Raw genomic sequence first — 21,702 nt, 5'->3', positions numbered from 1 at the left:
CAGATAGAACCATATTAGGTCTTATATAAAAATTGGCTGCATCAAAAAATTTTTCCCCGATTCAAAATCATTTAAAAAAGTTTCCAAAAATTTCTGATATAAGTTTTTTATTTAAAGTAGTGTTAAAAATCTTCAACAGAGCGCGCATGATTGCTAAATTTTCTCACTGCAAAATAGTTTAATTTAAAAATACGAATCATTTTTTTTTCAATTTAATTTTTTCATTATAAAATTGTCAATTTTACATTAAAAATAATGTAAATTTAAAATTAAAAATTTTTAAAGCTTTTTTTCAACAAATTGCATTTTATAAAATTATACAGAGCCAAAATTTTTATAAAAACCTTATTTATCATTTTTATATGACTAAACAAATAATTTTTTCTTAACATGTTATTTTTAAAAATTTATTCTTGTAAATTTAATGTAATTTTTTTATTATGTAAGTATGGCAGAAACTGACCTTATAATTTTTATAAAATCATTTTTGAAAATATCAAAAAGCTAAAAAAATTTTTTTACCATCCAATTGATCAGATAGAATCATATTAGGTCTTATATAAAAATTGGCTGCATCAAAAAATTTTTCCCGGTTCAAAATCATTTAAATAAGCTTAATTAAAAAAAATGTTAATAACTTTGCGATCTTAGAACAATATAATAGGAAATTATCATTTCCAAAAATGGATAACATACCGTCAGTATGTATATTATCATATTATCCAAACACTCTCTTTAACAGTGGATGGTAAGAGATGGTAACTGTACTGACGGGAAGCAGGGAACTTTCCGAAGCGACTGGGAACAAAAAAGGGTGAAACAACCCCAAACAAAACACCCCTTGTGTGTCGTGTGCAAACGTAGAATAATTTATACTGCGTAAATTTCTCCGATTACGGCAGTAAACACTCTTCAAATAATTTTGAATCACACCAAAAATTGTGCATTTTCTACTCCAGCATCGTGAGAAATAAATAGTATTGTGCAATCGTGCTTTGATGTGTTATTCAACATACCCTCAATCGATTTTCAATGTAAGTTTTTAGGATATCTTCACAAGCTGTCAAATTTTTGTCTGTTTCCTTCAAAAATTTTAATTGTCAAGCTATTTAGTTAAGAAATATATAATCATTTAATAAATAAATAAATAAATAAATACCTTGAGAATAAAAGTGAGTTCTTGAATTTTTCTCAACTTGTGCTGGTCATCTTCAGAAATGCCACTTTGATTAATTGGCAACATTTTAACATTTATAAAATTAATATTGAGTTTGAAATTTGATTTGTTTATTTGATGGAAATATTTACTGTGCGGTCTGTTTATACGCTTGAATTTATTGATATGTCGAGTTGGTGTTGTGATATCGCTCGGTTGCTTGGATACATGAATGGCCAAAATGTATATATGTTATAAATTGATTTTAATAATAATTTAACAGTTCTCCTTCATATCGACTTACGTTCAGTGGTTAATTTTTGATTTTGTCATTGATTGAATTAAATACAATGGACTCAAAATAATTTATTCTTATCAATTATTGGATTTAATCTTTCAATACTCGTTTCTGTTCGTTGTAAATTAATATTGGCACTTCAATGATTTGTTTTTATCAATATTTACTCGAGAATTAATAAGAAAAAAGTTTCAATTTTTATGAAGCTAATTTAAAATAAATAAATTTATATTTTAGTTATAAAATTAATTATGGATTAAATAAAAAATATTTTAAAGGAATTTTTGGTGAAATAAAACATAAATTTTTGGTAATTATCCATTTTTAAAATTTATTCTTAAAAATTTTAATAATTACATATTTATTTTCTTAAAGTTTGTTAAAAATAGCAAAATTAGAAAAAAATGAAGTTAAAAAATTTTATTAATAATTTTTGGAGAAAATAAAAATTTTTTATAAAATTACAAGCATCAAAATTTATTAAAAAAATATTATTATAACAAATTTTCATAATTATTATTATAAATTTGCCGTGAAATTTAATTTAAATAAATAAATAAAATATTAAATTAAATTTTATGAATAAAATTAAAAAAAAAATGTTTCCAAATTTTTTACAGCAAAAAAAAATGAAATTATTTTATTAAAGTTTGTTAAAAATTAGAAAGAATCATTTTTTTAGAGTCTAATTTTTTACAAACAATTTTTGGACAAAATAAAAATTTTTATAAAATTAAAAGCATCAAAATTTATTAAAAAAATATTAATATAACAAATTTTTATAATTATTATCATAAATTTGCCTTAAAATGTAATTTAAAAAAATAAAAAAAAACGTTTCCAAATTTTTTACAACAAAAAAAAATGAATTTTTAATTTTCTAAACTTTTAAACATTCAAAAATTGTCATGAAAAATTTTTAAAATTCTGTTTTAACACAAAATAAAAATAAAAACAGAACAATCAACTTGAAAATCTCATAATAGGGAAGAACAATTGATCCGATTGTCGTCGAAATATATTTATAGTAAATAGCAGAAGGGTTTGGAGGACATTTGGAAGCAAGAGCCTGAAAAATGTCAGGTTTGAGCGTCCTTAGAGCCGTCCTTATATGCCGGGTGGATGATGGACGGGTGAAAGAAGTGGCCAATGTGGGCCGGTTCCGGCGTCTCATGTGACATGCACATCACAAACTTGGCTGCTTTGTTTTCCTGGTCTTTGATTGAACACGCGGTTTCTTTGTCCTTCCACCCCATTTCTTCACAACGCTCTTTCGCCTATCCATGGAACATTATCCAGGAGCCAACAATCCGCCTCTCTTTCTTTATTCTTTGTGCCTCTCGCCTGCATTTTCCTCTTTTAATTCAGAGATAAAAATTCCGTTTAGATGAGAAAACCGCTAACTTTTATACCTTCGCTGGCGGCTGCTAACAGGTGTCTCGTTAATTGGCCCAACTTGCGCAGGAGGATAATAAAAACTCTTGGCGTGAAAAAAGTAAAATAAAGATGTTCAATTTTTTTGGACATGATCTGCTTATTGAGGTCAAGCGTAAACTGTTTGGAAGATGGACCAGTTTTCATTGATGTGATTGCTCCACCTGACCTCAAGAAGGGTCCAGCCAGATTTCCGTATCACCACTCTTGTACCAAAATAACTTCTGTAAACGAAAACCTGTTGGCTCGCGTGCCGAGGTCCGAGTTCACGCCGCTCAATGCTCTTGTTTACTGTCAATTCCACCCGGGAGATACCAGAAAGACTGGTCCACAATGGGATGCTGAATAATCTCCTTATTAATATTCCCGACTAGAGTGACCGGTGTCCAGTTGGATTGTTGGAATCCTGTGATACGGCATTGTTGCTCTCTCCCGACTGTATTCACCGCAGAATCATCACGGTTAACCCTTTTTGACTTGTGTCTAACTCGGGTGACTGATCACCCCTTCCGTTCAGAATCTTCATGCCAAATGCCACCAGTCGACATAATTATCTCGCTCTTATTATATTAGCTCCACGGGAAATCCCCTTTATTTAATGTTAATAGCGTTTATGGATATTATTATTTGGCTATCATTATCAAAAAAAATTTTTTTGGATGCTATAATTCAGTTCTCTTGGTAATTTTCAATTTTTGAATTTTTTACAGCATTTTATTATTAAAATATATTTTAAATATTTTATTTATTTACTTTCTTTATAAATAAACTTAACAAGGGCCAATTAAAGGGTTACAAAAAATTTTAAAAAAATTTAATCTAAATAGCGCAAGTAGCTATCAATTTTTAAGACGTTATATTTAACAAAACATTAAATTTTTAAAAATTAACAATTATTTTTTCTTTGAACGATTGTGTATATATTTAATTTTTATTTATAAATAAACATTAACATTATTTTAAACAATATATTTAACTAGAGAATTGACAATATTATTGCTAATTATAATAATGACCAAAAATAAAAATTTTGACGTTCAAATTAATTAATTTTTAATTAATACTTGACCAAAAACAAATTAATTTCTTAATATTAGATTTTTATGTTCAAAATTTAAAATTTGAACATTTAAAAAATTTTTAAATATTCTTCCATCGAATAAATTTGAAATTAATTTTTCTTTTTATTATTGATTAATATTCAGTACATTTTAATAAAAAAATTTGAAATATTACAATTTTAATAACCAGAATTTTAATTTTGAATATTAAAAATATTTTTTTCAATATTATTGCGATATAAATTGAAAATTATTATTTTTATTTATTAGATCAATTTTTAATAAATATTTCTTTATAAAATTTTGTGCTGTTTTGGTTAAAAAATCAAAAGAAAAAAAACAATTTTATAGAATTTTTTAAATCTTTTTTTTTCAGTAAAATTTCCTAATTTTGTTACTAAATTATCCTTATTCTACAAATAAAACAATAAAAACTAATTAAAAAAAATTTTTGAAGATTACAAAAGTCTAAATTTGAAATTTCAAATTTTTTTTTCTAAAAAACATTAATTTGATAAATTTTCAATAATAAAAAATGACAAAAATCCAAATTTTATAAATTTTGCATTAAAATTTAATTAAAAAGTCACCAAAAAAAATGAGTAAAAATAGAAAAGAGAACTCAGTAATTTTTCTTATTATCAAAAATAAATCCTTATTTCCAGGATGATGATACCATGAATCAGCATTTTATCTAAAATAAAAAGAAAAACATTGTTGATAGGCAATAAAAAGCCTCATGAAAGTAAGAATCCCTTGCATATATTGTAAAATGGCCGGTACAGCAGAGAAATCTTAGAAAGCTTTTTGCTGAGGAAAAAATACGATAAATCCGGTAACACAGTTAATTTACCGAATGGGGTTGTCTGTCTAGTCCTAACATGGCTACTACTACTCTTTACCATCCGGTTGATCTATTCTCATCGGTCTTCACCAACACAGAGGAGCACGAACCCCGTAAAACCCACACACACACACACATATATCCGGGCGATCTCGATGGAGTCTAATAAAAAGCATCCCCGTGCCGGGCTCGAGGGATGCGGGGTCAGAAGTCCATTCGGAAAATGGAGGGACCCGTCCAACTAAATCTGCCCGATACCGGACTCCAATTGTCCAACGCGCAAGTTTAATTCGCAATTTGATCGCCAATTTTTGAGGGATAAATTTTCCAAAATTTATCCCTCAAAATTTAGTCAGAAAAATTTTTTCCTTCGTGAATTTTCGGGAGCTTGGAAGTTTGTTTTTATTTATAAGTGACTTAACTTCCCGGAGATGTAAGACTAAATTTGTTCGGTCTGTTAGGAAGACGTATGGGAGGCGGCTAGTCGTGGCCAGGGTTTCGACTCGACTTCCGACTTTCTCTGCAGAAAACATTGAGTCTGAGGGGCTGCTGCTGGTGGCCTTGCTGTACTATATACTATATACTACCCTTACTTTATTTTATGTTTGTATGTATGTATACAGAGTTTTTCTCACTCCAAGCTCCTATCCAGAGTTCACCGCGCAAAGACGCTATAAATTTAACTCAACTCTCTTACTTACACTGGTCTCTTTCTCGCTAAAATATTATGTAGCCCACGTAATCCTGGCCAAGTTCCGAGTACAGGCGTCGATGCGTAAATTCTCAAATTTACCAAATAACTACTTTTACGGAAAACAAATTTTATAGTCCTTGGTTTGGGTGCTTTCCAAAAATTATTCATGGAAATATTATCGATTTTTATTTTAGAAAAATTGTAGTCAAATTTTTTCTCATTTTTGTTTAAATACATATAAATTCTGTCTAAGATTTCTAAGATCCGAAAAAATTTAATAAGACTTTTTTAGTAGAGAATTTAATTTTCTACAAAAGGTATCTTATACTTTTTTAGGATGGTCAATATTTTGAGCAAAATAATAATAATAATAATAATAATATCTTTTCATTTTTTTTTAAATCAATATTCTGTCAAAATATCAAAAATATCGAAGTATTAACAAGACTTTTTTTCAGAAAATCACTATGTGACTGCCGTGGCTTGTGATCTATAAATAAATAAAATTTTGCTTTATTAAATAATGACTTTTGTTAAATTGCACTGTATTTTTTTAAATATTGACATTTTTAAAGATATAAGCTCATTCCGATGTTATATTCATTAAGAGCTTTCATTTGAGTACCCATGTGCATTTTTGATATATTTTTCATATATACATATATATAATATATATAAATATATGGAAAATTGATGTGGGTACTCAAATGAAAGGTGTCGATGAGTGTTATGTTGGAATGAGCTTATATCTGTACAAATGTCAATAGTTCATGAGATACAGGGTCATTTTTTAATTATGTAAAATTGCACTGAACTTTCTTAACTATTGACGTTTTTAAAAATATAAGCTCATTCCGATGTTACACTCATTAAGAGCTTTCATCTGAGTACCCACGTATATTTTTGATATATATATATATATATATATTAAAAATTGATGTGGGTACTCAAATGAAAGATATCGATAAGTGTAACATCGGGATGAGCTTGTATCTTTAAAAATGTTAATAGTTCACGAGATACAGGGTCATTTCTTAATTATGTATCTAGAGATATAGCATTTTAGAATGCAACCTAAATACTTATCATAATAAATTAACTATCGGTAAGAATGATATGAAACCTTGAAAAGGCACAAATTCAAATCAAGACCTTTGCAATGACACTAAATTTCACTAAAAACACCAATTTTATCATATGACTTAGATACAAAATTTTTCTTATCCTCTCATTAATGTAGATAATAAAAAATTGATGAAAATTAAAAGTTAATCAAATCTTTAGTGAATAAAAATTTATGATTAATGATATTTTGTAAAGTTTAAAAGAAAAATCTCAAATTATTAAAATTGAACCTCAGAAAAAAAATATTACAATTTATTTAAAAATAAAATTTTTCCATAAACCTAATTTCTTTCCATGAAAATAAATTCGGGCATTTCCGTGGTCGGATATTCGACTCGAGCAAGCCCAAAAACAAAAAAGAAAGCCTCATAAAAATGACATAATAAAAAATATCGTCCATAAACGTTAGGTGATTCCGGAGCGGAAATCTTGGCCTAAGGCTCAACCAATCGAATCTCACAGAAAATTTAACACCCCTAAGAAAAATATATTTATAAACGAATGCCCATTTCCAATTCCATCAAATCTCCGGCCGTCGCATCTTCACTTTCACCTTCACCACTTTTTCTCCCTTTTCTGTTATTTCTTTTTTAAACTTACATATACCAAACATGATCCAGTTAATTTTACGTCAGACTGACTCGCAAATTAAATCTTCCATTCCGAAATAAAAATTATCTGGCCCTTCTATTAATTTCCACCTAAATTAGTATAATAAAAAAACTCTTAGTTATTTTTAATTCAAAAATAAACTCTTGTTAGTTTACAGATAAATAAACAAACATTAAACGTGTTTTATAAGCGTTTATGCTTGTAGCAAAAAGAAAAGCTTGAGATATTTTCCAACTACAAACTAGACAGATCACAAAGAAGAAAAATCCCCACATTCTCTATCAACCGTAGCAGTAGCAGCGAATAGAAGTATAAAGAAGAACCAGCGAGAGAAAGAGAAAAAGATAATAAGTTACCCCATTGGAAAGTCGTAAAAGAGCACGCGATCCTGCTCATAAATTAGGATCGCGACAAAGCACACACTGGACTGACTTCCCCAAATACTCCTCTCTCTGCTTTACCTTCTACATTTCTTACTACAGCTTGTAATATATACGTCCCTAATATACACTCGTATAACCGGACTACGCCGTAAAAAATTTAGAGTAGATTTTTAATTTATTTAAAATTCACTCCGAGAAGAATTTTATTTATTTTATTAATAAAATATTTTATTATTAATTATTCTATAAATAAATAAATAAATAATAAAAAAAGAACTCCGCATTTTCATTTAATAGAAAGAAATTGTTATTTATTATAAAAATTATAAAATGCCTGTTTAAATATTTTGAAATTAATATAAAATTTTTTTCTTAGTTTACGATAAAAAATTTTTAATATTTTTAGACCACGCTTTTTTTTTCTGGAACTTTCAATTTTATTTTTTGAGCGAATTTTTCGGCCCTAAATTTTTTCTGGACTTAAATTTTTTCTATACTTACATTGTGAATTATTAAATAAAAAAAATTTTTATATGTTTAAAAATTACAAAATACGTATTTAGAAATTTTAAAATTAATGTAAAGTTTAAAATAAATAATTTTAAAAAATCAAAATGAATTTAGCAAATAGTTGATAATTTTAAGAGTTTTTCTAGCAAATAAATTGTGACAAAAAAAAAAAAATAAAAAAAATTGACATTTAGAAATTTTAAAAGACTAAAAATGCAATTTTTTTAAAATGATTTTTTGGAGCAAATTTATTAAAAAAATTGTCAAGTGATACCTAAATTTAATATCATTTTTAAATAATTAAAAAAAAATTGCATCAATATTTTTTTTTAATTTCTTCAAGTCACATTTTTTAATAAATTATCTATAATAATTTATTTGTTTTAAAATTCTAAAAATTTTCATATAAAATTTAATTTTATTTAATTAATTGTAGTAATGTTAATAATTTATTATTTTTAAATTTTGACCTCAAAATTTATTAAGAAAACTTTAAAATAAAATAATCTATATAAAAATTTAGATCAATGTTTTAAAATTAAATTTTTGAAAAATAAATTTAATATTTACAAAGTTAAATTTTTTAAATTTTACATTTGAAACTTTTTTTAGTTAATTAAAATTTATTTTACTCTGAAAATTTGTATATAAAATTCTTTATAGTTTGTAAACCAAAAAAAATTCAAACTGACAGTCCTGAAAAATAAAATAAAAATAAACTCTCCAATGGAGTCATTAAGGTTAAATTTTAGTATCGACCATTAGGAGCTCGCTGTTTTAAAAGTATTCGAAAGGTCGCGGCACAAATAAAACCCATTTGAGTGGTACATAAAACATAAATATGGCTACTGGAAGACTGCGGTTATATGGATACGTCGAAACAATGGGAGGGTGGATGGTTTGCGGGTTAGTGCTGCTGGAAGCTAGTAACAAGAACAGCCTGGTATAATTTTAAGAATTCCGAGCACGTTCCCAACCAATGCCAGCAGCCAGCAGTAAAACAAATACGCGAAAGCTCACCAGTCTTCAGCTCCTATCCCTTTCCGTCGAGGACTCTGGCCACTATTGCGCTTTCATATGTACATATAGATATATGAAGCTCGTTATATGCTACGTCAAAGAGCAATAGCACGTATGTCTTTACCGAAAGCTCCAATTCCGTTGTTATGACTCGGCATCGTCATTGGTTGCTTCCTTTATAATAAAACCAAGAAATTTTTCGGTCTAATTGGCTTATCAAGAAACGAACCTCGTAAAAAAATTTTTTTAAAAACCTAAAAAAAAATATTAAATTGAATTTTATTAAATAAAAAATATAATTTACTTATTTTTTGTATTAATATAGGATTTTTTCAAATAAAAAATAATTTATTTATTAAAAACTACTTGACATGCATTTATATAACTTTATAAGATCAGATTTGTCCATAAATAATTTTTTTATCAAAGTTAGTTCTGAAAATTGTCAATAGGTGGCGCATGGTAGTTAAATTCTCTCATTACCAAAGAGTTGAGCTTTTTAAAATAATATAAAATTGAATTTTATTAAAAAAAAATATAAATTACTAAATTTTTGTATTAATATAGGATTTTTTCAAGTAAAAAATAATTTATTGACTAAAAATGACTTGGCATACATTTATATGACTTTATAAGGTCAGATTTGTATATAAATAAATTTTTATCAAAGTTAGTTTTTAAAAAATCCAACAGATGGCGCATGGTCACTAAATCTTCTTACTACCAAAGAGTTGATTTTTTAAAAATTAGTCATAAAATAATTTTAAATTGAATTTTATTAAATAAAAAATATAATTTACTCATTTATTGTATTAAAGAAAAATTTTCTTCAATAAAACATAATTTACTAATTAAAAATGACTTGACATACATTTATATGACCTTATAAGGTCAAATATACCTTTAAGTTAAATAAATTTTTATCAAAGTTAGTTTTTAAAATTTTCAATAAGTGGCGCATGGTCGCTAAATCGTCTCACTACCAAATAGTTAAGTTTTTTAAAATGTCCTAAAAAAATATTAAATTGAATTTTATTAAATAAAAAAATTAATTTACTTATTTTTTGTATTAATAAAGGATTTTTTAAAATAAAAATAATTTATTAATTAAAAATAACTTGACATGCATTTATATGACTTTATAAGGTCAGATTTGTATATAAATAAATTTTTATCAAAGTTAGTTTTTAAAAAATCCAACAGATGGCGCATGGTCACTAAATCTTCTTACTACCAAAGAGTTGATTTTTTAAAAATTAGTCTTAAAATAATATTTTTTTTTGTCTTTTTCAAAGAATTTATCTGTTAATTTTTTTTTTAATTTAATATAATAATCAACGAACATATTTAAAAAATATATCGAAATTAAAAATGAATTTGGGATCGATTTAAGCCATATTGGGATTGATTTTATTTGATTGCTGAGTTTTGATAAGTTATAAATTATAATTGTAATAAATGTATAAATTAAATTGTATGACAGGGTATAGTAATAGCAGTTACTAGTAGTAGGAAGAATGCAGAGTGTGTGGCGGAAAGAGGGGAAGGAGAAGAAGGTGGATAGTGAAGCATCGCCTCTAGGTGATTTAACTAATCTTTCATCCAACACCTTCATCCTCACATCCTAAGGACGTTTTGGGATCACGGGAATTGGATTAGTAGTGGCGGTTCCTAGCTCTCTCTTGAGTAAGACTTGAACTATACTCAATTTGAACTCCAAGATCGAAACTGGAAAGAGGAACGGGGAGGGGAAGGGTTAGTGGAACGAGTGGAACCACCCAAGAAGGGGTACTGGGTACTGTGAATTGCTAAATCACATTTTACGTGATCACCTATTCAGAAAGTTATTCCTGGCTCCACCGTTGTCACTTACTTGGTAATGTATATCTACATACATACATTTGGATAAATACGCTGAGTACAGATACACATTCCACTTTCCACTTCCTACTTCACTCCCTCTTTCAATCGCAATCCCAACTTAATTTGGTTAATACTTTATTGTAATTAGGTTATTTACTTCTTGTAAATTTTCAGTCATTTTTGGTTTTTCTTGTCTTAATTTTTTTATAGTACTATAATTTTATTTCATGAAATATATAGAATTTCAGAATATTAATTAAACCGTACGTCTTCGATAAAAGTTCCATTAATTCAAAATTTATATTTATGAATAATTTTATTGGATTTATATTTTTATATTATCAAATTTTATTGTTAGTTTTTTTAATAATTTTTTATCAATTAATATTTACTAGTCACTATGTGACTGCTTTGACTTCTGAACTGTAAATAAATAAAATTTTGCTTTATTAAATAACGATTGTTGTTAAATTGCACTGTACTTTCTTAAATATTGACGTTTTTAAAGATATAAGCTCATTCCGATGTTACACTCATCAAGAGCTTTCATTTGAGTATCCACATGCAATTTTGATATATTTTTCATATATACATATATATATTTTAAAGATATAAGCTCATCTTGAAGTTACACTCATCGAGACCTTTCATTTAATTACCCTCATGGCAATTTTGATATATTTTATATATATGGTATTTGTGAAATATATAAATATATAAAATATATGAAATATTGATGTGGGTACTCAAATAAAAGGTCTTGATGAGTGTAACATCGAGATGAGCTTATATCTTCAAAAATTTCGATAGTTCGCGATATACAAGGTCATTTCTTAAGTTTTTGTCAAATTGCACTGTACTTGCTTATCTATTGATGTTTTTAAAGATATAAGCTCATCCCGATGTTGCACTCACCAAGAGCCATCATATGAGTACCCACATGCATTTTGATATATTTTTCATATATACATATATATAATATACATAAATATATGAAAAATTGATGTGGGTACTCAAATGAAAGGTCTTGATGAGTGTAACATCAAGATGAGCTTATAACTTAAAAAATGTCAATAGTTCGCGAGATACAAGGTAATTTCTTAATTATGTTAAATTGCAGTGTACTTTCTTAATTATTGACGTTTTTAAAGATATAAGCTCATCTCGATGTCGCACTCATCAAGAGCTTTCATATGAGTACCCACATGCATTTTGATATATTTTTCATCCATACATATAATATATATAAATATATGAAAAATTGATGTGGGTACTCAAATGAAAGGTCTTGGTGAGTGTAACATCAAGATGAGCTTATATCTTAAAAAATTTCAATAGTTCACAAGATACAAGGTCATTTCTTAATTATATATCTACAAATAGAGAATTTTTAATTTTTATTTGACAAAAAATTTTAATATCATTATTATTATGCTTTACTTGTACACCTCTCGGTTTTTACAAGGCTGATTCCTCTTTTTCTCCTAGCTCTACGCTTTTTCTATTTCTCATATTGGACCTCAGCAAGTCCCACCCGACACTTCATTTCTACTTTTAATTTTTGCGGCTGTGGACCGACTTGTGCTTTCTGTACCGTATTCACCCTGAACCTCACCTTCTCAGGCTGTTGGAACAGAATCATGGGGAAACTACAGAGAAAACCCATGATAATACAGTCGGAGCTGGGCTAAGTCTACAGTGATTGATAAGAAACTCTTCTTTATTGACCACTGGAGCGTTAGGCCCCTCTCCTAGTGTGCAGAGATCCCTCGCGCTAGCCAATGCTGACTAAAGTGGTCACCCATTCAAGTTGTTGCTTAAATGTGTGATCGCCCAAGTCAGACGTGTGCCGCCCGGCTATCTCTGCTACTTCCAGAGTCTGGCAACGTAACGTAACGCACATATTTTAATTATAATCACTGAAAAATATTGGTGCGTGCTGGGATCGAACCCGGGTCCCACTCTTTCGAAAAGCGAGCACCGAGCCGACCAGGCCATTGGCAGCCTCTCAGAAAATTTTTAATATTATTTTTAATTAATAATTCTTAATTTTTAATAAACATTTTGTTAATACATTATTAAATTAAAATTTAAGCAAAAAAAAAACCTAAATTATATTTTTTCTTTAAACATTCGTCTCAATAGAAAATTTTTCCACCTAAAAAAACAAATTTTAACAAAAAACTCGATAAATTAATTAAAAAAATGACTTTGACAGAAAGGTAAAACTTAAGAGCGATAAAAAGAAGAGGAAAAAAAAAATAAGGCTGAAGCAGCATTTGAGAATATTCAAAGTAATCCCGGGACTAGCAAACAAGACTGGGCAGAGAAAGAGGGTGAGTCTCCCTCGTCGCACGACTGAGTTGCCAACCCGAGTAGCGCCCGGGGGAGGCAGGGGCTCAACCAGGGGTTAGTTGTGTTGCAAGACGAGGGTAGGACGTTTGAGGTCAGTTCGGGGCGGTTTTTTCGACCCTCGACCGGCTAGCTCGCTCAATACTCCGGCGATCCCGGGTGTCGCGCTGACCAATGGTCTGCCGGCTTTCCCCACCCTCCGAGCCGCTGACCAGCTCCCCATTGGCTCCCTCCGGCGACTTTCTATCCCGATCTCGTTGTGTATCATTTCACATCAAATGATATCAATTCTAAAGTGGAACGCTACTTTCTATCGATCTCTCCGCTTTGTTTGATTGACAGTCGCTAATTTTTTAATTCCAAGTTTCGGTTCTGAAATTCCGGAGAAGTTAATTTTTAACGTAACCTCCTATCCAGAATTTCAATTCGATCAATTATTTTCAAGCCAGGTTAACGTACCAGCTAACAATGGCTTAATATAATCAATGAACTCCATTGATTTATTTATTGCTCTCGATTAATGTAAATTTTATTGAATCTCTTCAATATCAGTCGCTAAATTTAATATTTTATGTTTTGACTCTGATGGCTTTAAATAATTATTTTTCTCTTGCAAATTAAAATTTAATAGTTGAGAGAATTTGTTTAAAATTTAAGAGTTGTAATAAATTGTTATTTATCGAAAGAAAAATTTTTTTGGGTCAAATTTTGAATGTTTGATATTTTAAAAATTTTTATTGTCTCGTAAAAAAATTTGTATGGAATTTATGCAGTAAAATAAATTTTTATTTATTACTTTTAAGAGTATTTTTAATCTAAAATAAATTTTAACCAGCTGAAACATGTTTAATATGCAAAATTACGGATAAATATTTTTAAAAATTTATCTCAAGTTTAAATTTGAAAATATTGATTATATTTTTTAAAAATTTGACTTTAGAATAGTGGAATAAATTTTTCTAAAGATTATTTTGAGGTAAAAAATTAAAATTAATAAATTATTAACATTTCTACGTTTAATTAAATAAAATCAATTATTTAAATTTTATATGACAATTTTTAGAATTTTTAAACAAACGAATTATAGAGAGAATTTATAAAAAAATACTGTAATTTTTTAAAAGTATCTAAAATTTTATACTAATTTAAAAATTTCTAAATATTTATAAATAATTTTTTATTTTAAATAAAGAATTCATTCTAGAATTTTTTTATAAATAAACTAAAATTCTTTTTATACGGCTTGATTAACAAATGTTTTATAAAATACATAAAAATTAATAATTATAACAATTCACATTTTATTCTCTCACATATTAATAAAAAACTAAAAATTCTACTTGAAGAAATTATAAAAAAATATTGATACAATTTTTTTAAAATAGTAAAAATTTTTTTCATCAAACTAAAAATGTTATATTAATTTTAAAATTTCTATATGCACATTTTTAAATTTTTAAACGAATAATAATTTTGTATTTTTAATAAAGAATTTTTCTATAAATAAACTAAAGTCCTTTTCAGCCTGCTGGAAATTTTTTTTTTATAAAATAAATAAAAATTAATAATTATAATAATTTACTTTTTATTCTCTCACATATTAATAAAAAACTAAAATTTCTTCTCTAGTTGATATTATTGAAAGTGACGCTAAAGCAGACAGAAACTTGAAACTTAGCCAAAATTCGCTCGCAGCTAGTCCGAACTTAAGGACACCTTAAAGTTTGCCGAATTCGATCGGATATCCCAACATATAACACGAAGAGTTTGCTGACGTTACTGGCTGTCCCTCTCCAGATCCCGGTCTACTGTCTCATCCGTGGTGTTACCAAAAGGTTCTTATAACTACCCACTATCCAGCAGCCCGCAGACCCTCCCACCCTCCAGCCTCACTAGCACTTGCCGAGATCCAACTGTCCCTCCAGATCCAGGCTCCAGACTAGTTTCGCCTCAACTTCATCTACAATTCACAATCCACAATCCACATAAATGATTGAATCCCTTCCGTTCCTCGGAATTCTAACTCCGCTCTATAGAAATCAAAATTAAAATCAAAATCTCGGCTCGAAATTTCTCAATTTAATCAAACCAATTTTTAGTCGGACTCAATCTGTTGTCAAAAAATTCTAAAAAATATTTACAGCGGACATTAAGATGAGATTCTAAATGTTTTTCGACTCGGAAGATCTCGGGTCTCCAGCTGCCTACTCTCTGGTACGGCGAGCTTATCGCGGAGGACAAGGAGGGAACCCGAGGGACTTTGGGCTCTACGGAGCTGGATCAAAGGAAGAATTATCAGGGTTGTGAGCGCAGTCCGGGATTTCGTCTCGTAGGAGACTTACCACATGTAAATAACCTCCGCAGGCCTTTCTAGTCTCAGTGTATCCACCGCCCGACACCCACCGCCCAAGATCTTGTCCTACGTAAATAACCTCAGCTTTTTTATAGATAACTCCTTTGTTCGGGATTTAACTCACTTCTTTTATTCTGTTTCACTTGATTTTTATAATTTTATTTCTATTTTTTTTTTTTAATCAATTCTTTAAAATTGATTCTCAAATTATTCAATATTATTAGCTGAATTTTTTTTAGTATTTATTTAAATTTAATTAGTTATTTTTTTTATTCCTCGGTCATTTATTTTGTATTGAATTTTTTTATTAAATCTTTGTAATCAACTTTTTTATTAAATCTTTGTATTAAAATCCTAAAAAATTTATTCGGCTTTTTATTTACAAAAAATTCATTAAACGATTTTTAAAAATTTTATTTAAATTTATTAATTAGTTATTTTTTTTTGTTCCTTGGTCATTTTTTATGTATTAAACTTTTGTAATTAATTTTTTTATTAAAACTTTGTATTAAATCTCCAAAAAATTTATCCGGCTTTTTATTAATAAAAAATTCATTAAACAATCTTATTTAAATTTAATAATTAGTTATTTTTTTTTGTTCCTCGGTCATTTTTTATGCATTAAATTTTTGTAATAAATTTTTTTATTAAATCTTTGTATTAAATCCCCGAAAAAATTTATCCGGCTTTTTATTTACTAAAAATTAATTAAACAATTTTTTAAAATTTTATTTTTCAGTTTTTTGATATTTTTTATTACTTGTTAAAAAAACTCGGCTTAGAAATTTTTTTTTTAATAGAAAATTTTAAATATTGTAATTTTTTTGAAGAAATTTTAAAATTCAAAAATAAAAAAGTTTGTAGATTTTTGTAATACACCCTATACATATTTAGAATATTCCTCCGGGTATATTCAGTCGACGTCACGACTCGACATTTCCTTTTATTTAAAGTATGCAAAGAAGCAGGGCACTGTGCGCATCCTAACAGACCGAAATCAACCCTTATACGATCGGGTCTTTTACGAGCGGATCATCGGAGGCACCAATCGACATTAACATTTTATTTTATTCTCAATATCATCTATTTTTTACTATTTCATAAATACCTGATGCTCACCCGCCTATTTTATCTCCAGCACGCAAACCTGGAACAAAAATATTTTTAAAACTCGACCTTTTTTATTAAGAAAAATTTATGGTAAATTTTACGCCCAGAAAAATATGTAAAATTTTTTTAAATTTTTGATTTGAAGAAAATTATAAGTACAAATAAAATAAAATAGGATGTTTACTAATAAAATAAAACAAAGAATGTAGAAAAATGAGAAAAGTCAGAAGAAGAAGAAGTAGAATGAGGGAGAAGAGAGACTTTTATTAGCCCTGACTTGGCGCCCTAAAATGCTTGTCGTTTGCCTCCCAGATTTTCATATGTTTTCATTCACTTGGAAAATTACAATGCTTTACGGTATCCGGTGAAATTTTTTTTTATACTTTCCTCTTTTTTTTTTTATTAAAAAAATTTTTTTCTTTAAATTATTAATTAAAATTGATAAATATAATTTTTTTTTTAAATAATTAATTGAAATTATTTTATGTTGTTTTAAGAATAAAAAAATAAATATAAAATTTTTTTTATAAATTATTAATTAAAAGTATTTAATGTTTTTTAAAAAATTAAAATTTTCTTTATAAATTTTTGTTAACATAATTAAAAAAAATAAAATATTTTTTTTTGTTTAAAGAGCTTGTAAAATATTTGAAAATAAAAAGCTCCAGAACGTCATATTGTACAAGAATGCTAACATTTATGTGAATAACGGACACCGAGGGTGCGTCTGTTCTATCCAAGTTTTATTTTATTTTAAAGTTGTACGGCGTATAATGTAAAAGAGGCCACAAGTTGCCAGCGTTAGAATACCATTTGGACAGAACACAAGTCGCGGGGAAAGGAAAAACACATAAAAAACATATTTCGGTCCACCATCACAACGACGACGACATTGCCAGGGTGGACGACGGGGTAATATATCAAAGGGAATCGATAACACTTTTTTGACTCGAGAATAAATACAAGATGCTGAGTGAGATCCACTGCTTTCTTTATTTTTACTTTTTTAGAGAGGATAAATATTTATTTGGTAAACACTAAAGACTGTACTTGTGAATTGTTGATTTTACCGAGTAATTATTTAAGAGATGCGTGCGGTGTTAAGTCTACTTTGAAACTGCGCTTGACACTTTTTTAACAGGGGTTGATTTTTAAGGTACTAGTTGTCAAACCAGGTATGTATCCCCTCTACAATTTTATTATTATATATTATGTACGTTGTTTGATAAATAAAAGTTTTATTATTTTTATTTTTATAGTGTTCAATTTTTTTAATAGTTAAAAAAATTTTAAATATAATAAAAAAGTATTTTTAAATTTTTTAGCTAAAATAATAATAAAAACTAGCAACTTTGCAGTCACTATGAGACTGCCGTAACTTATGAATTATAAATAAATAAAATTTTGCTTTATTAAATAGTGAATTTTGTTAAATTACACTGTACTTTCTTAAATACTGACATTTTTAAAGATATAAGCTCATCCCGATGTTACACTCGTCAAGAGCTTTCATTTGAGTACCCACATGCGTTTTTGATATATTTTTCATATATACATATATATAATATATTTTTTGAAGATATAAGCTCATCCTGAGGTTACGCTCATCAAGAGCTTTCATTTAAGTACCCACATGAATTTTTGATATATTTTTCATATATACATATATATAATATATATAAATATATGAAAAATTGATGTGGGTATTCAAATGAAAGGTCTCGATGAATGTAATGTCGGAGTGAGCTTATATCTTTATAAATGACAATCATTCACAAGATACAGGGTCATTTCTTAATTATTGACATTTTTTAAGATATAAGCTAATTTCCATGTTACACTCATTGAGACCTTTTATTTGAGTTCCCACACGGCATTTTTTATATATTTTATATTTATGGTATTTGTGAAATATACAAATATATAAAATATATGAAAAATTGATGTGGGTACTCAAATGAAAGGTCTTGATGAGTGTAACATCGGGATGAGCTTATATCTTGAAAAATGTCAATATTTCACAAGATACAAGGTCATTTCTTAATTATGTTTGTAGAGATAGAGCATTTTCGAATGCAGCTTAAATACTTATCATCAAAAATGGACTATTGTTGAGAATGATAAAAAACCTTGAAAAGGCACAAATTCAAGTCAAGATCTTTGCAATGACAAAATTTTTCTTATCCTTTTAATAATATAAATTAAAAAATAACCTGAAAAGAAGAGATGAATTGAAAAAAAAAATTTTTATAACATAAATTTTTTGACTTATTCCTGATTTTATCACCCCGAATTATTTTTACACATTTTACAGCGTAATAAAATTTTTTTTTTTCAAGCATACCATTATAAAAATTTATTGAGGAAGATTTTACATACAAATTTAACGATCCATTAATTTTTCAGACTATAAAATATTTCATTAAATCATCAAATTTTGCATTTTCTGAATTTTTGACATTTTATATGAAAAAAAGTAAAGTATTGGTTATAAATATACACAATATGTAATATGTATGATTCAAAAAGAAGCCTCTAGTATGAAAGATTCGATTTATATCAGCATCGAACGGATCACGCGCTTTTTTACGCTCCCCCAAACTCAGAAACTTTTTCGCGTATCATTTTTCGATCGCGTGGCTACCGAAGATGACTCGTCGCGTTCCCTAAGTTCCTCAGTCAGCTCTCGACATATCCTACATCTTACATCCTAGGAAGGGAATCAAAGAGAGTACATAAGCCTACTCGACTATATAAAAATATCCCTTGTAGCTCAACTTCGAATCTCATACAATATTGGACCGGGACTCGCCGACTAGACGGTGAAATAAAATTCTTTGTGCCTGGCAATCTCCTCAATCCTGAAGAGTCCTCCCGCCTTTTTTAGCAATCGCGTCACATGATTAAACCATTACACATGTGACATATCTCCGAATCTCAACATTCATTTTCTCTTTTTTAATTTTTGCATGCGTTATATTTTCTACATCGATAGAATATCTTCCGTAGTATAGAATGGCAAGTGATAGGTATGAGCTAAGGAGAAGCTTTATAACGATCGATTGGCATGAGGTGTATCTGGGGGTTGAGATAGCCGCATCCGCTTCAAGGAGCACGATGAGAAATTGGTGAGACGAAAATTCTTTTTTATATTTATTATGACATGCTAAAAATTTTTTACATTATAAATAATCTTATTTTTTAATCTATATTATTAAAAGAATAAGAAAAATTTTGTAGCCAGGGTATTGCAATGGTCTTGATTTGAATTTGTGCTTTTTCAAGATTTTATATCATTCTCACCAATAGTCAATTTATGATGATAAGTATTTAGGTTGCATTCGAAAATACTCTATCTCTAGATACATAATTAAGAAATGACCCTGTATCTCGTGAACTATTGACATTTTTGAAGATATAAGCTTATCCCGATGTTACACTCATCGAGACCTTTCATTTGAGTACCCACATCAATTTTTCATATATTTTATATACTATATATATTTCACCAATACCATATATGTGAAATATATAAAAAATATCATGTGGGTACTCAAATGAAAGCTCTTGATAAGTATAACATCGGGATGAGCTTATATCTTTAAAAACGTCAATAATTATAAAAGTATAGTGCAATTTAACGTAATTAAGAAATGACCTTGTATCTTGTAAAATATTGAAATTTTTGAAGGTATAAGCTCATCCCGATGTTACACTCATCGAGACCTTTCATTTGAGTACCCACATCAATTTCTCATATATTTTATATATTTATATATATGTATTTATGAAAAATATAACAAAAATGCAAGTGGGTACTCAAATGAAAGCTCTTGATGAATATAACATCGGGATGAACTTATATCTTTAAAAACGTCAATAATTATAAAAGTATAGTGCAATTTAACATAATTAATAAATGACCTTGTATCTTGTGAAATATTGACATTTTTTAAGATATAAGCTCATCCTGATATTACACTCATCGAGACCTTTCATTTGAGTACTCACATCAATTTTTTATATATTTATATATATTATATATGAAAAATATATAAAAAATGCATGTGGGTACTCAAATGAAAGCTCTTGATGAGTGTAACATTGGGATGAGTTTATATCTTTAAAATTGTCAATATTTAAGAAAGTACAGAGCAATTTAACAACATTCATTATTTAATGAAGCAAAATTTTATTTATCTATAGTTGCTAGTTTATTATTATTATTGTTATTTTGGGTAATATTTTGAATATAAATTATAAATTTTTTAATATTTTTGATATTTTAGTCAGAATATTAATTAAGGAAAAAAAAAAAAATGATCGATATTGTCAAAAATATTTAAAAAATAAATAAAATATGTAATACATGTTTAAATCGTCGAGGATTACGTATAAGAAAAAATAAAAAACTTGAAATTCATTCTTATCCCTCGGATCATGCTCCAGCGAATTATCTACTATACTTACAACTCTATATATCCAAACATGTAATGCACATAAAAAAAAAATAAAAATAAGAAAGAGTAAAAGTAAAAGTACTACTGTACAGAGCAAAGAGTAAAAAGCATAAAAATAAAGTAAAATGCGAGCAGAGGGAAAGCTTAAGACCAGCGCTCGGGTTTTCATGTCGCGCATGGGCAACTCTTACGTCTTTTTATTTATTAATTTTTTTTTTTTTTTTAAGGGAAACTCCGTATAAATAACAATATTTTTGGTTACACCGCGAATTCGAAATGAAGAAAAAATTTTTGTATGAGCTGTTGAAATGTTGCAATTTTAATATTTCGTGAATTTTAAAAATTTAAGAGTTTACGGAAAAAAAGAAATATATGCGTGTATATTTTAAATGTATGTACATAAAAAAGTCCAGAATGGGGCTCGGAA

General features: G+C 27.8%; 2 long non-coding RNA genes across 2 annotated transcripts in view; both read right to left on the bottom strand.

The window, feature by feature from the left end:
• Positions 1 to 1,015: 1,015 nt before the first annotated feature.
• Positions 1,016 to 1,238, bottom strand: LOC123262398. The gene is made up of 2 exons (XR_006508938.1): positions 1,160 to 1,238; positions 1,016 to 1,082 (listed from the first exon to the last, which is right to left on the bottom strand). It is a non-coding gene; the product is annotated as an uncharacterized LOC123262398 (long non-coding RNA).
• A 15,563-nt stretch (positions 1,239 to 16,801) lies between these two features.
• LOC123262399 overlaps positions 16,802 to 21,702 on the bottom strand; it is a 110,206-nt gene continuing 105,305 nt past the window's right edge. Inside the window, exon 3 of the long non-coding RNA XR_006508939.1 lies at positions 16,802 to 16,852. This is a non-coding gene — a long non-coding RNA (uncharacterized LOC123262399). The remainder of the gene's footprint in view (positions 16,853 to 21,702) is intronic.

The sequence above is a fragment of the Cotesia glomerata genome, linkage group LG4, assembly GCF_020080835.1.
Source record: "Cotesia glomerata isolate CgM1 linkage group LG4, MPM_Cglom_v2.3, whole genome shotgun sequence".
Classification (NCBI taxonomy): Eukaryota; Metazoa; Arthropoda; class Insecta; order Hymenoptera; family Braconidae; genus Cotesia; species Cotesia glomerata.
Note: the sequence above shows the minus strand (reverse complement) of the source record. Positions and strands in the feature narration are given on the sequence as shown.